At 41.3% G+C, this 13,172-nt stretch overlaps 1 long non-coding RNA gene across 2 annotated transcripts in view; it reads left to right on the top strand.

Moving 5' to 3' along the window:
• Window positions 1-12,525, top strand: part of LOC107080052 (uncharacterized) — a 49,678-nt gene extending 37,153 nt beyond the window's left edge. For both annotated transcript variants that reach the window (XR_011182798.1, XR_001480953.2), the window contains 2 exons: window positions 10,275-10,338; window positions 11,011-12,525. This is a non-coding gene — a long non-coding RNA (uncharacterized lncRNA). The remainder of the gene's footprint in view (window positions 1-10,274; window positions 10,339-11,010) is intronic.
• The last annotated feature ends 647 nt before the right edge of the window (window positions 12,526-13,172 follow it).

Here is a 13,172-nt window from a genome sequence, read left to right as displayed (position 1 = left end):
AGCTGACTGTTGAAACCCTCAGCTTCCTTTTTACATAAAAACATGGGATGAAACAACCTGTAGGTGTCCTTATTAACAAGAAATGTGTGTCATCAATGCCACTTGAGTGTGATAAATATTTCAGGCTGTTCCTGCGGCACCGCTCAGGCAAGCCTCCTGTTTTTGTAAAGTCATTTGGATCAGTTTGCAGTAAGGACCTGGGCCCAGAGCTATCTGTTACACAAGCAGAGATCAAAGTGCTGGTGTTGGCAAGCATCACAGGAACATCATAGGAACATAGGCACTTCGCAGCTCTGCTTAACCAGCTGTTGGACAGGAACTGCCTTGGTTTCTTTTGACCAGGACTTGAAAGATTTATGGGCTGCGTTTGTCATTAACTCGTTAATGATTGATGTCTGGGTTTGTATTTCAAGTAGTGAAAAGAGGGTGGTGGTGGTGGGTGGGAGGGATAGTTATTGAACTACTTCTTTTCTCCATGCATCCTGTTTTTATTTTTGCAATCGGTTTTCTTTGCTCATGGGCAATTACTGCTTGGACAGACTGTCAAATGCAAATAATCATCGTAAACTTGCAAAGAAGAAAGATTTGCGGAGAGCTTGCTGTGCAGGAAAGAGAAGGTGGGGTTGTGGAGGGCGGAGACAAGTTGGAGGGCTGGGGATTGAAACACTCCATTTAGCTCTCACAGGTACCACAGTCTGGGTGGGCTCCTAAACTCTGCTCTTCCCACACTCCCAGGAGAGCCCACCCTCTCTGCAGATGCAATGATAATGGACTCTTTCTACCTACACCATCAATCTGGGCTTCAAAGACTCTGCTTTATTAGCAGTGACTGAAGGAGCGTGGTAGTGTTTCCTGGAACCAGGTTTGTATCTCGAGTCTCTTCTGAGATGCCTTGGTGGCCTGGCCAGTCAGAACTGCTGGGAGAGGCTGTTCACCGGCCTGCACAGCCCAGACGGAGGTGACCGGAAAGGCTGTCCGTATTAACGTCTTAAACCGGTTTGTTCCTCAAGGGTCTTGGCTTGGCAGATCAAAGAGCATCCCCCCCCCCTTGTAGAGGCTCACTAACGCAACCATCTGGGGGTGGTCTTCTAGCACCGCCCTCCACAGTCCCCAGACCTCAGTGGATTACTGGGGTCTCTCCACTGAGCACAACTCTTTCACCTCCCATCCGCACTGCGCCTTTGCCTCTTGGAAGTGCTGAGACGAGCTGTGGCATGGGGGCAAGGTTCAGACTTCACAACTACAAAATGAAAATAACAATTCTGTCTCTGTGGTGGTCAGGATGTTGAGACAGAGGAATCGATGTTGATTGTATTATACAGACATTTGCATACAGTCTATTTTGTCTGCATAGGTTGAAACAACAACCAAAGGTCTAGCTTCCAGTCAAATGACACTTCACTGAATGTTGCATGAAAAACTGTCAGCTAAAATTTTAGCAGCTGTTGAACAGTTTTTCCACACTTGTGTCATTTTAATTGTTTAATCCATCCAGTAAGAGTTGGAGTGTGGGGTCTGTTATTTCTCTGGCTAATGCTGACTTTCCTTCTGATCAATAAACATAAACGGTTGTCATTTAAATAAAAAATTCAAAATATTTTCCCTTTGAGATGCTGTTAAAGAATTTTTGGAATTTTTCTGAAACGCACTGTGCGTCTTGCCTACCGATAAGCCAGACTAAAATGAAGAGCTGATTGGGAGCACGTGAGATGTACATTTTTACGAACCCTCCAAAGCATGCTCCTCTGCCTGTCCCTCCAGTCCAGCAGTTGTTTTTATTTTTTATTTTGTCAACAACAGGCCTCAGGAGGATCTGAGGAGCCTGTATGTGTTATGGCAGACGTGCATAGAAGTGTGAACCCTTCTGTGTCGACACAGTAATTAGTCAAGGGAATTCTCAGAGCTCCTGTTTTGAGGAGAGCAAAGGTAACAGATGGACGCTGAGAGGGGAAAAAAAAAGAAAGACCAAGAGCTGAAAAGGGAAATAAAAGCTCGGCAGACAATGGCAGCACCACCAGAACATCAACATATCCCTAAATCTCTGGTGACTCAGTAAATGTGACCAAATCAACTATTATCTAGCTGTGTGTTTTAATTTTTCTGGGGAAAAGACCTAAATCTGCCATTAACCACTGGCTCTGAGTCTGACCTACAGTATAGAGAGTTTTCCACTGTGATGCTTTTGTTCAGTGGGAGTCAATCTCAGTCTCAATTGCTTAAATAATATGCAGAAATGGCTTCAGTAGGTTGCACTTGACAGGTTTGTTCTGTTAGTTTTTGTTTTCAGCTTGTTTTTAATATTGCCTTTCTATGCTGGATTCAGATGAAGAAAATAGAAATAAATATTTCCGACTAAGACATAGGAAATGGCAGCTGCGTAACATGACATGCTTTTGTTACAGTGAAATTTTGTTCTAAGACAATATGTGCTGCATACCGCTGTATCTGTGTAAAGCTAATATTTCTTTGGACTACGTGACTATAAATGCTTGTGCAAAATTAGAGACCTGCCAAGCGCAGACTAAACTTTTAGATTTCGGTTTCCATGGTGTGATTGTCTGATGTGAATGAAGAGGAGGCCGGAGCAGTAAAAGTTACACAGTTGAGACACTTAACTGGCAGCTTGGGTAAGACCCTGACAACACATTTCTGGTAAGAACACAAGCCATGTCTTTCATCCTGCACACTGGTTCTGCTGAGATTGTCCCTGGGCTTGACATTTTGACACGGGTAGCACACTGACAAATAGCTAGAGCTTTTACCCCAAGCCATGCTGCCTGCCTGTACAGTGAGACTACCAGTAATTCAGCGCAGTTACTGTATCCGAGGAGTGACAGCTCCACTGTCAGGCCACAGTGCTGATTGAGGTCTCTATGGGTGGATTGTTTGAACAACAACAAAAAAAAATAAGGCCTGGAGAATCTGGCTCTTAGTTTCTTTTGAAAATTCTTTATATGCAAGTCCCTGTTGAGCAACTTGTCAGTTGTATGTTGGTGTAGTGTTTCTGAATTACTTCATTGCCCTGTTACAAGCAAGTCACGGGAGATGGGGAGATGAGGCGTTCAAAAGCATTGTGCGGCGTTGCTTCACAAAACTGTTGCTTTCCATTGTGCTGACAGAGCTCGGAGGGGAACAGAGTGGCTGTTGAGAAAGCAATGTCAATTCTCCAATTAAACCCCCAGCACTCCAGCAGGGTTTTTGTTCAATATGTTCTCACCTTTTGGCCAAGATGGGTGAGAGTGGAATTTGCTAGTGATGCCCAGATTAGGAAACGTCCGACTGAGGGGAGTTACAGTACATGATCCCAGGTCTGTGTTTTACATTGACCCAAATGACGGGTCTCGGTTTTTCTCTAACCAGGAGACACAACAATCATTCATGAGTTAATGACAAACTCGGCCTATAAATCCCTTCTTCAGCCCTCTGCCCAGTATATTTCTGTACGAAGTGGAAGGTCATGACTCCTGTCAAATTGCATTGCTGAAAATCGTTTACCTCAGTGGTCCTGCCTTTTATATATTGACACTTTTACGTTATTCACTGGGGGGGAAAAAAACAACAACATAATTATACATTCTTTACCTGCCGCATATAATTCTTCTTTTTTAATTATAGGGATTGTGTATATTTGTTCCTTAAACACCCTCAGATTTCAAGGAGTCATTCATGCCTCAGCTTTCAAAAAGCAAAAACAGTCATTACTGCACTCACTGGGCTTGTCTTTTCATTTTCGTGGACCTTTTTTTTGTTGCACAGATAGCAATTTGAAGGAAATAGCTATTGCTTTTATGTCTTTGCCACTAACAGACAATTAAGTGAGAGAGCAAGAGGGAAGGAGAAGCACCTTTGTGTCTGTTTGTGCATTTGTCCTGTATGGTTTCTCTAAGGTGTCTGCGTGTCTTATATAACAGGAGGTTTAAGGAGTGGATAGATGTTGGGTATTATATGGTACATTATTGATTAAATTCCATGCCTGTATAACCTCCATTCCACTTTCAGCCTGGCCCGATTTACCTTCATTTTACTCTATGTAACGTGTGATTAATGCTGATCTCAGAGTCTCAGGGAGATGGAGCGGGGTGTCAGGCGAGATTTGTCAGCATAGAAGTATAGATTATTTTATGTTTCCTGAACTTTGTAGCCACAAGTGCGGAGCTCTTGATTGTTAAATCTATCCTAGTCTTCCCCTGGGCGAAGAAATGCCAGATACATTAAACAGCCCACTTAATATATAAGCTCATTCAGTATGCTTTGACTATTTTGTTTTTAATTTTTCTCCCTCTTCACCCCCACCCTTTTTTCCATGCTGCTCAAATGAAATGGGATCAAAGAAGAAAAATAAAATCCCCTCATTGGATTTTGTTAAAATATTTATAGGTTAGGGTTGACTGGCTAAATTGAATATCTATGCTGATCTCACTTGCATGTTTAACTTGTGCTTAGGAAAATATGTTTCCTAGGTGATAACCTTTTATGTACCAGTCTGACTTCATTGAAATGCATAGAGATAAAAATATGTCACACTTCACGGCCACACGATTCTACTGTGGCAGCACGATTATTCAAATGATAATTGACCCCCACCTGTAGGCATCTGAAATTCTGTAGTCAATCATTCTGTTTGATGTTAAAATATGTAAAAATACAATTATGTCATTTACATTACAAATCATTTGTGAATGTCAAATACCTCAGGCTAGCTGTTGAACAAAAAAAAAAGAGAAAAGCTAAAGTATATAGTCAATTATTCTTTCAAATCTATTTAATAATTTAAAAGCTGTTAATGTGTAAATTGCGGACACTAAATGTGCGTTTCACTGGACCGTTCATTTCCGTGTTTTTTTCCCCAACAAATTCGTTACAGTGCCGATTTCCATATATAATTTTCCTTTTCCTCGTTTATTATTTTTTGCGGCAGCCTGCTGTCGTGGACTGACGAATTGGACAAGGAGAGTCGGGGCGCAGGAAACAATAGAGCCGAGGTCTCTGTGTTAAAGCAACACCAGGACCAGTTCAATAAACAGACATCTCACATCAGTGTCCTGAAGCTCTGGCTGCACAGCTCTGAACAGAAACAGGCACTGCTCAGCCTGGAGCTCGTCTGCAAGACTTTATTCAGGGAGAGTGCGTGAGGGATTAATCCTCCATCACCTTCAAAGGCTTGCCTTTTGCAAACGATGGGCTGTGCACAATTTAAGGATAGCGAAATATCAGCCATCCCCTCTTTCTCTTCCTATCTTATTCAGAGGTATGGAAGACAGTACTTGACATCTAAACCTGCATTAGAGGCTGAGCTGCTAAAGTCCCAGGTAAAAGAAATAATAATATTAAACCTCATTTGATATTTTCACCTTTTAAAACAATCAACTGGGAGCACTCGCGATTTGAGATGATGAACAACATCTTCCGTTGGTTAATAAAAGTTCAAATAGAAGTGTTTCCTCGACACATTTTTATCGGCTTCATTTCTGTCGTTACAGAATTATTGCCATGGCAGGGCTAAACAATAACATGCTGATCTGTGGAAGACGGTGATGTCGTTAAGGTCTGGAAGCCTGAATTAAAACTAAATTGAAATCTCCCATTGGAACAGCTCCACAGAGAAACTCACATTCTCTTTGAATGCGCTGTCATAAAGCTGTTGTACAGAATACCTAATTATATCTCTGTGATCTAATCTTTATATGTCAAAGTGGTGGTTTAAAATAGTTGACAGTGTTTTTTCACATAAGCATCTATTTCGTCTTGCCACAAAAACAATTCTACTAAAAATATTAAACTGCATCATCTGAGCATTTCATTGTATCATATAATACCCCTTTAATTAGTAGACTGAGCAAAGAAACAGGTAAAAAAAACATTGCATTAAAATAAATGCCACAATTTGTTCTTTTCTGAACCAGAAGTGGAAATGTAGACTTCGTTGCAGCTGTGGACTTATTCATTAAGCGCTAATTGTAAACTTCTCTAAATGAAAAGAGCAAACCACATTCCGATTCTGTGCCAGTTTGTTGAAAGTCTGTGGAAGCTCTATTATTAGCAGTATTTAATTATGGAAATGGCAGCCGTGGAGAATTTTTGAACACACTCCTTCCTCTGATCATTAGTTACAGGGCAAAAATGAAACACTTTCAACAATGAAGGGTTCATATTTCAAGCTTATAGCTGCTAAAAGGGTATACTCAGAAAATCAATTTTATTAAAGTCCGCTCAGCACTAAAGGGACTTCTGTGCAACTAAGCAATTTTAAAAATATGTCCACAAGCTGTGATAGTTCTGATTCATGTTTCGTAACACTGTTGAAACACTCCCTGTTTTCAATATCATCCTTGGAGCAGGGTCAGTAATTTTTGACTACCCAGTTTAAATCAAACCCTGTTTAGCACAATTCATTTTTTATTGTTGGTCTATAACCTTTGTGGAATACATAAGAGGGTTTAGAAGGCATCTACCAATATTGTCATCCCATTAGCAGATTTGCCCAAAGTTAAGTAAGGCTGGGTCCGGTCAGTTTGGGAAGAGAGATCTCTAAGGACAGCAAGGTTTCTGCTCAACTATTGGGTTTGCTGGACCAATATGGGATATTATACTTTTTCCTCTAGACCGGAATCTCTAAACCATGGCCTCATTGTGGTTACTGGGTACCATGTACTATTGGAGAAATATCTCTTTTGTATAAGAAGTTAAACGAAGATCCTGAGTCATTTTGGTCCAAGGTTCCTTGGCACTCCTTGTAAGAGTAGGGGTGTTATTCCTGGTGTCCTATTTGAATTCCCATTGGGCTGCACAATCTGCCCACCCTAAATTCTCTCTTTTATACAGAACTTTTTAATTTCTCCACCTGATTGGCTTTACAGTGGGGCTGCTGGTGCAGAGTGACTGCCATATACAGTAGAACATCACTCATCACACAGGTGGGTGCTGCCCTTCAATGACGGATGAAATGCCCCCCTGTTTGTGAAATGTGAAGTGTTTTGGGATCATTTAGGAAAATCCCGATAGAAATACAGGGAATAATATATTAACTAATATGGATCAAAAGCAAGAACCGTCTCCACAGAGCTTGGCTAACCAAGACAAGGTTAGGTGTGATCTAGGCACTGTCCAACTCTGCTCCTCCAGGATGTACAGGTCATCTCAACACACATCCCGACGGAAGACAAAATGACTATTTTGTGTGATAAAATACAACAGTGACAATGTTTTCAAATAGTTCATGCACAAGAGCAGTTGAAGATATACAGTATGTGTGCATAAAAATGTTGTCATAATTTAACAATTGTGTGTATTTTAATACATCATTCTTAATCGTCTCTTTACAACTAAAAAAACATGATCTTTCTGTGTTCTGCTTTGAGGAGCTGCATGATAAAGTAATTGGGAAAATTTCCAATATGCCTTAAATAGTTTATAAAAAAGGAGATTCATACAAGCTTTATTTTGGTATTGGCTCTCCTGAATGGACCTTTACAACATAATGCCTGTGATGTATTATTCCTTCTCTGTGGGAAGCTTCAAAGACTACTTTTGCACTGTGAAAGTAAAACATTACATGTGTATTTTATAAAATGCAGTATTGTTCATCTTCACTGAGCAGTACTAGGCAGTGAAGGACATTGCGCTGAGCTGATCTACAGAGCAGCTGGTGATAAAATGTCCTACAGTAGGTTTTAAGTCTACATGAACTTTTTAAAATTTTAAATTGTACTGAACGGGGGACGAGAGTTGCATTCCAAAGTGATGCTTGACTCTCTAGTAGAAGGTCTCTGTTTGCTTTTCTTCAATGTGGGTGTAAAAAGTATGAAAATGGGCAAGACATAATTCTCTCTAAATGTGGCACAAACAATTTATTTATTCCTTATTCCACTGTACAGAAGTCTCTTTTCTTTCACTTGGCACATTGTTGGATTCTGGGCAGTCACATCCTGTTAGCCCCTCCTGTAGAAGCATCTGCAAATCAAGACAGACATCTTCAAATGAGTTTTCTTTCTTTTTTCTATTTTGTCTTGATAAATAGGGGTGGCAAAAGTGAAAACCCAGTACATTGTAAGAACATTTTTTTGAAAATTCAAGCAGTATGCACTGATATAAAAGATGCCTTCATCTCTGATTGAACCACATCTCTTTGGTGAAAAATGTTTTTTCCACCTGGGGATTATTAATGGGATGCTGTGGGGGCAGTGTTCCTATATCAGATGATTACAGACATTCCCTATCAATATTTATTTTACCAGCAATAGCGTGATGTTAGTTTTATAGTTTCCTGCATTGGCCAGTAATAATCACTTAACAACCCAAAAGGATATGACTCAGTGCAAGGGATATACTGACGCGTGATTTTTATTTCAATTTGAACAAGAAGAGTGAGACCCTACAGTATACATTTGCACATCTGCTGACCAGTCCTGATTTTTTCTCTGCTTGTGGTCCCCAAATGTTAAAGTGCTTATTTTGAAACCCTGTGGCAGTTATCAGTTCCAATGCCAAGTTTCACATCACACATGTTTTCAGAACTTCACAGTTCAATTGTAACATCCACCTGTGTGCTTGCCACTTTGAAGTCTTCATCTGATGAAGATAAGAGCATAGGAACTTGAGGAATTAGAAATGAGAGGGGCATCTGGACCATTTGGTAGTTAGTGGTTAATTGATCTGAGGATCTCAATCAGCCATTTCTTGAAAGAAGCCAGGGTATTGGTTCTATATCATGGCTCGGTAGATTGTGCCACACTCCCACAACTCTTCAGCTAAAGACGTGCCCAGTTGTTCTCAGTTTGTAATGTACTTTCATGTAATGTGTCTGCTTCCTGGTTCAGGAATGTTTGGCATCCCAGCCTTTTTAGTTAAGGAAAAGACATGAACCGTCCTGTACTGCCCAGGACGAGAAAAGTCTACAGCCTTGCAGGAAACAAAAGAAGCGGGGCTCCTGCGTGGATCAAACAGTGAAGGCACTCGTCCGTGCACAAGCAACACCTCTACAATCCCATTCCTAGTCGACTAGTGATATGCACATGATTGACCTGGTCCTGCTACTCTCCCACCAGGATTTCCAATTACGATTCTGATTCTGTTTCCCCACGTTGGCCGAATCCTGGGGTCAGTCACAGCACTCATAGCGATGTGCTGAAACGTTCAAATTAAGTTTATGACAGATGTTTGGGAGGAAGGTCAGATCCTACTCTCGCACTCTTCCACTCGCCCAGGTATATAAGCCTCACGCCCAAGACTGCCCTTCTCATATCACTCTTGCATCCCCCCTGCCTCCCGAACCACACTCTTGGAGCACCTCCCTGGCTCATTCCTCTCAATAGCGAGGGGGATTTGGGCAGCCTGATCCTCACAGCTAGACTGCCTTTCCCTCAGCTAGGGGAATCAGGATCTAACCAAACTACTGAAACACAAGTGCCGATTCCAAATCCGTTGAACCTTTAACACAAAATAATTGGCGATCTAAGTATTTTTTTAAATGAAGTTTGTATCACCAAATGCTCCTGCAATGTTGACCGAGCTAAATTGGGCACTATCCTAGGTCTGTGAAACAAGCATTAAAGCCAGCTGAAGAAGACTCATGGCTTTCGGCTAGCATGTCTGCTGTGTTTTTAAAGTCTTTTCTTAGTAATTCTGCTTGACTATCAGACCTGGTCATTTTTTAATATTTTATTAATATCAGTATTTGTTGCTCTGTGCTAATCCTATTACACCTCACACAGCACAATGCAATGGTTTTTAACAAGCTTTCCAGAGCATGATATTTAAAAAAAAACATTTTTTACATCCCGGTTCCTGCTCATATTGGTGGTGGGGAACCTGCAGACATTCTTAGAATTAGAATTTCTGAAATATATACTTGCAGATTTGCCAGATATTATACATTTCTTACTGAGCAGGAATATTACTTTTAAACTAAGGGCTGATTACAGCAGGGTACTTCACATATTTACCCAACTGTCATGGTTAATATCAATATTCTCAAAGGTGGTCTATAAATAGCTTGAAAATAGCAAATAAAATAACTTAATCTTTCAGTATTACAATGGATATATTGTGTATATGTAGTGTGAAACATACAAACGTTAACATTTGTAAAGGTACAAGATGAAGCTGAAATATCTTGCTCTGAATAATTTGTAGTGCTCTTTTGTTTCATTGTGGTTACAAAGGTTTTAGTCTGAACTGCCTGTAGAAAAGCTGTGCAGTTCCCTTTTTTGCATCAGAGCATACACTTATCCAGAGATCCAGCTCAACCTGGGCATAATTACACATTGTCATCCTAGGTGCAGTGTGCCAGAGCTGTCACAGGAGTTCCCAGATCGCGTGTGGATGGATTGGTCTCTAGAGGTCAGTGCAGTTCCACATGTGACAGATACAGTCAGAGCCAGGAGCACTGAGTTGAACACATTTATTGAGACAATAGAAAAAACTCTGGAAGATAAAAAAAACAACAGTTTCTTCACAGCACTCTGTCAAATAGAGAGAGAGAATAAGGAAACAAGAACATTTCTCTGACCTTGTCAACAAAAATAGAGGAAACCAGTGACTGCTTAGGAAAAAAAAACAGTGTTGATCCAAGTGAGCAGACCCACTGCCCTTACAGAGCCCCTCTCACTCTGCCCTGCAAGCACTGCTTCTGAACAGAAGAGAATTTGTCCTAAATACAATTAGAACAAACTGACAAAGCCCTTCATTTGTGATAATGCTCAATTGTAAATGAAAGAAAAAACAATCAACTTAAAAAATCAATTCTCGTTGTCAAGAAGTGCTTCAAGAGGGGGCTGTGGTATCCTCAGGGCACGCTGTCAGTTGTGCTAGTAGTTCTGTTAACAACATGTGAAGCTGCAATTTGAAAAACTTCTGAAAACAATGCTCAGACTCACGCAGTTGTGGTAAAACATTTGCGAAAACATCTGCAACTTACAAAATGTTCCGAAAACACAACGCTGGAAGGATAAATAAGTAAACACCGAATCCAGCTGGGGGCAGCCAGAACATCTTTTTTTTTTTTGCTTGCAGGATTTTAATAGAATTTGATTGGAGTCCCTGGCGTGGGACTTCGGCGCACATCACGGTGCCTCACACACCCCAGAACAGACCCACAGGACGCCGGAGCTGCTCTGGCAGCGGAGGAGAACAAGCCCGGGTGATTGTGCAAACCACATGCTGGCTGGCACCATGCACTGTGTAGGGAGGCAGAGAGCACCAACACAGACTTCCTCGCAGATGATGAGTCCAGGGAGGCTGGACTGGTTATATTCCTGTGATGAGCACGGACGAGTTGAAATGAAGGGCCTGACCACTGCACATGCTGGGCTTGTAGTTGATTCAGCAGAATGAGCAAGCAGTTATTACTGTGCAGCTAGATGCGCCATACTCCGACAACCTACCCTGAGTGCATGTGAGTTTTTTAAAATGCCCATTTTGCCTCTCTTAAACAGATACTGAACAGGAGTTGCACCAACCTGATTTTCCTTGTTGGCTGTGTAAACTTATAAATTTGCTGTCAATAATGCCACAACCACATCATTGATTGTAGTCTTTATCTGGACACATTGTGCCAGGAGGTGTTAAACTCCTGATCAGATACAGGTGCCCGTGCTCCAGACCTCAGCTGGAACCTTACAGCCTGGTGCAGTTCATCAAATGCTGGTGAGACACCAGCCTTACAGTGTTAATTCTTTTAAATTAAAAAAAATCTAAATCCACGTTTACAAAATATACAGCTACTTTCCAAAGCAATTTCACTTTCTTGATAAAGTGTCTCTGTGTGTATATATATGTTCTGCTTGTGTACTGTCTATACAGTCGGTTGAAAAATAGGAGCTACTGTTCCTTGTGCTTTGTTTGTATTGTGGTTGTGGTCAAGCTGGGGTTGAACTTAGTTCCTTCACTAACTCCGCTGCTAACATACGAATTGCTCTGCCAAGTTTAAAATTAGTAACAAATTTAATATGTTCTGCACTGGCATCCAATGCCACAAAGAGTGAAGAAATGCAGCACTAGTTTGTCATGGGGTCTTTCTGGAAAACCGCAACGAGGCAGAATTTAGGATCCAAATTGAGAGGCAGGAATAAGAGGAGAGTGAAATGTATAGCAGATGCAGGCTGGCTCCAAGGAGGGGAGTGTGCAGGGACCACCAGTGAGGCAGAATGTTTCAGACAATGCATTCTTTACTGGGAGAACTGAACACATCCTTCTTTCGTTTCTTTATGTTTGCTTTTAAATACCCACAACTCCAGACAAAACTATTAGCATGACCTAAACGACAGAACCATGCTCTTGTTAATGGCATAATAGTTGGAAATATGATTTATGGCTTTCATTTTAAGAATGGCTATTCTCATAACTCCAAATACAGGAAAATGTGTGTTTGCAATAACTTACCCTCCCATGATGCCTTCTAGTCTGTTAAACCATGGAAAAGAACATATTGGTGTCATAAATCTACATTGCAAAAACAGACAGCATGAAACAAGTCACTGGATTAGAATTAGACAAATTCCAAAACATTCAAATGAACGAGAAGGATTAGGACCTCCCTTTGATATAAAATCCTGTAATTTTATTAAAAGTACTTTATCTCTACATTGCAAATTTGTCTCCTTGCGAACAGTTTTCCTCATTATTTTGTGAAGTGTCTTTTTCTCCTGCGCGGTTTGGTTCTCCGGATGCCGTGTGCGTCGCTCTGAACAAGATGAGCGCAGGTTTTCACGTCTGCTGTGCAGTTTAGGGGGCTTGAGCCTTCACCTGATGGTCTCGGGGTGCACTTGGAGATACAGTATCCTTCTAGATCCTTCCATCCCTTTTCTAACCGCTTCTTTCAATTCAGGGTCAGTTCAGCTAGAGCCTGTCCCAGCAAGCAGTGAAGGCAAGACATGGGCAGACACACAAACACCTAGGAGTCCAGTTTTACCCCAAGCAAATTAACCTCCAGATATGTTTTTGGACTGTGTGAGGCAACCAGAGCACCTGGAGGACACCCGCTTGAACACGGGAAGAACATATGAAAACCACACAGACAGCACCCTAGGCCTGGAATGAAACCCAGGGCCCCAGCACCGCGTGGAAGCGATGCTGACCACTGCCCCACTATCCTGCCCCATGTCTCACTCACGAGCTTTAAATCATAGTTCACTACATTGACCTACTGCTACTTGAACTGTTTCATTATTTTTGGC

This window comes from Lepisosteus oculatus, chromosome 20 (assembly GCF_040954835.1).
Source record: "Lepisosteus oculatus isolate fLepOcu1 chromosome 20, fLepOcu1.hap2, whole genome shotgun sequence".
Classification (NCBI taxonomy): domain Eukaryota; kingdom Metazoa; phylum Chordata; class Actinopteri; order Semionotiformes; family Lepisosteidae; genus Lepisosteus; species Lepisosteus oculatus.
The sequence above is the reverse complement of the archived record's forward strand: the minus strand, read 5'-3'. Positions and strand labels throughout refer to the sequence as shown.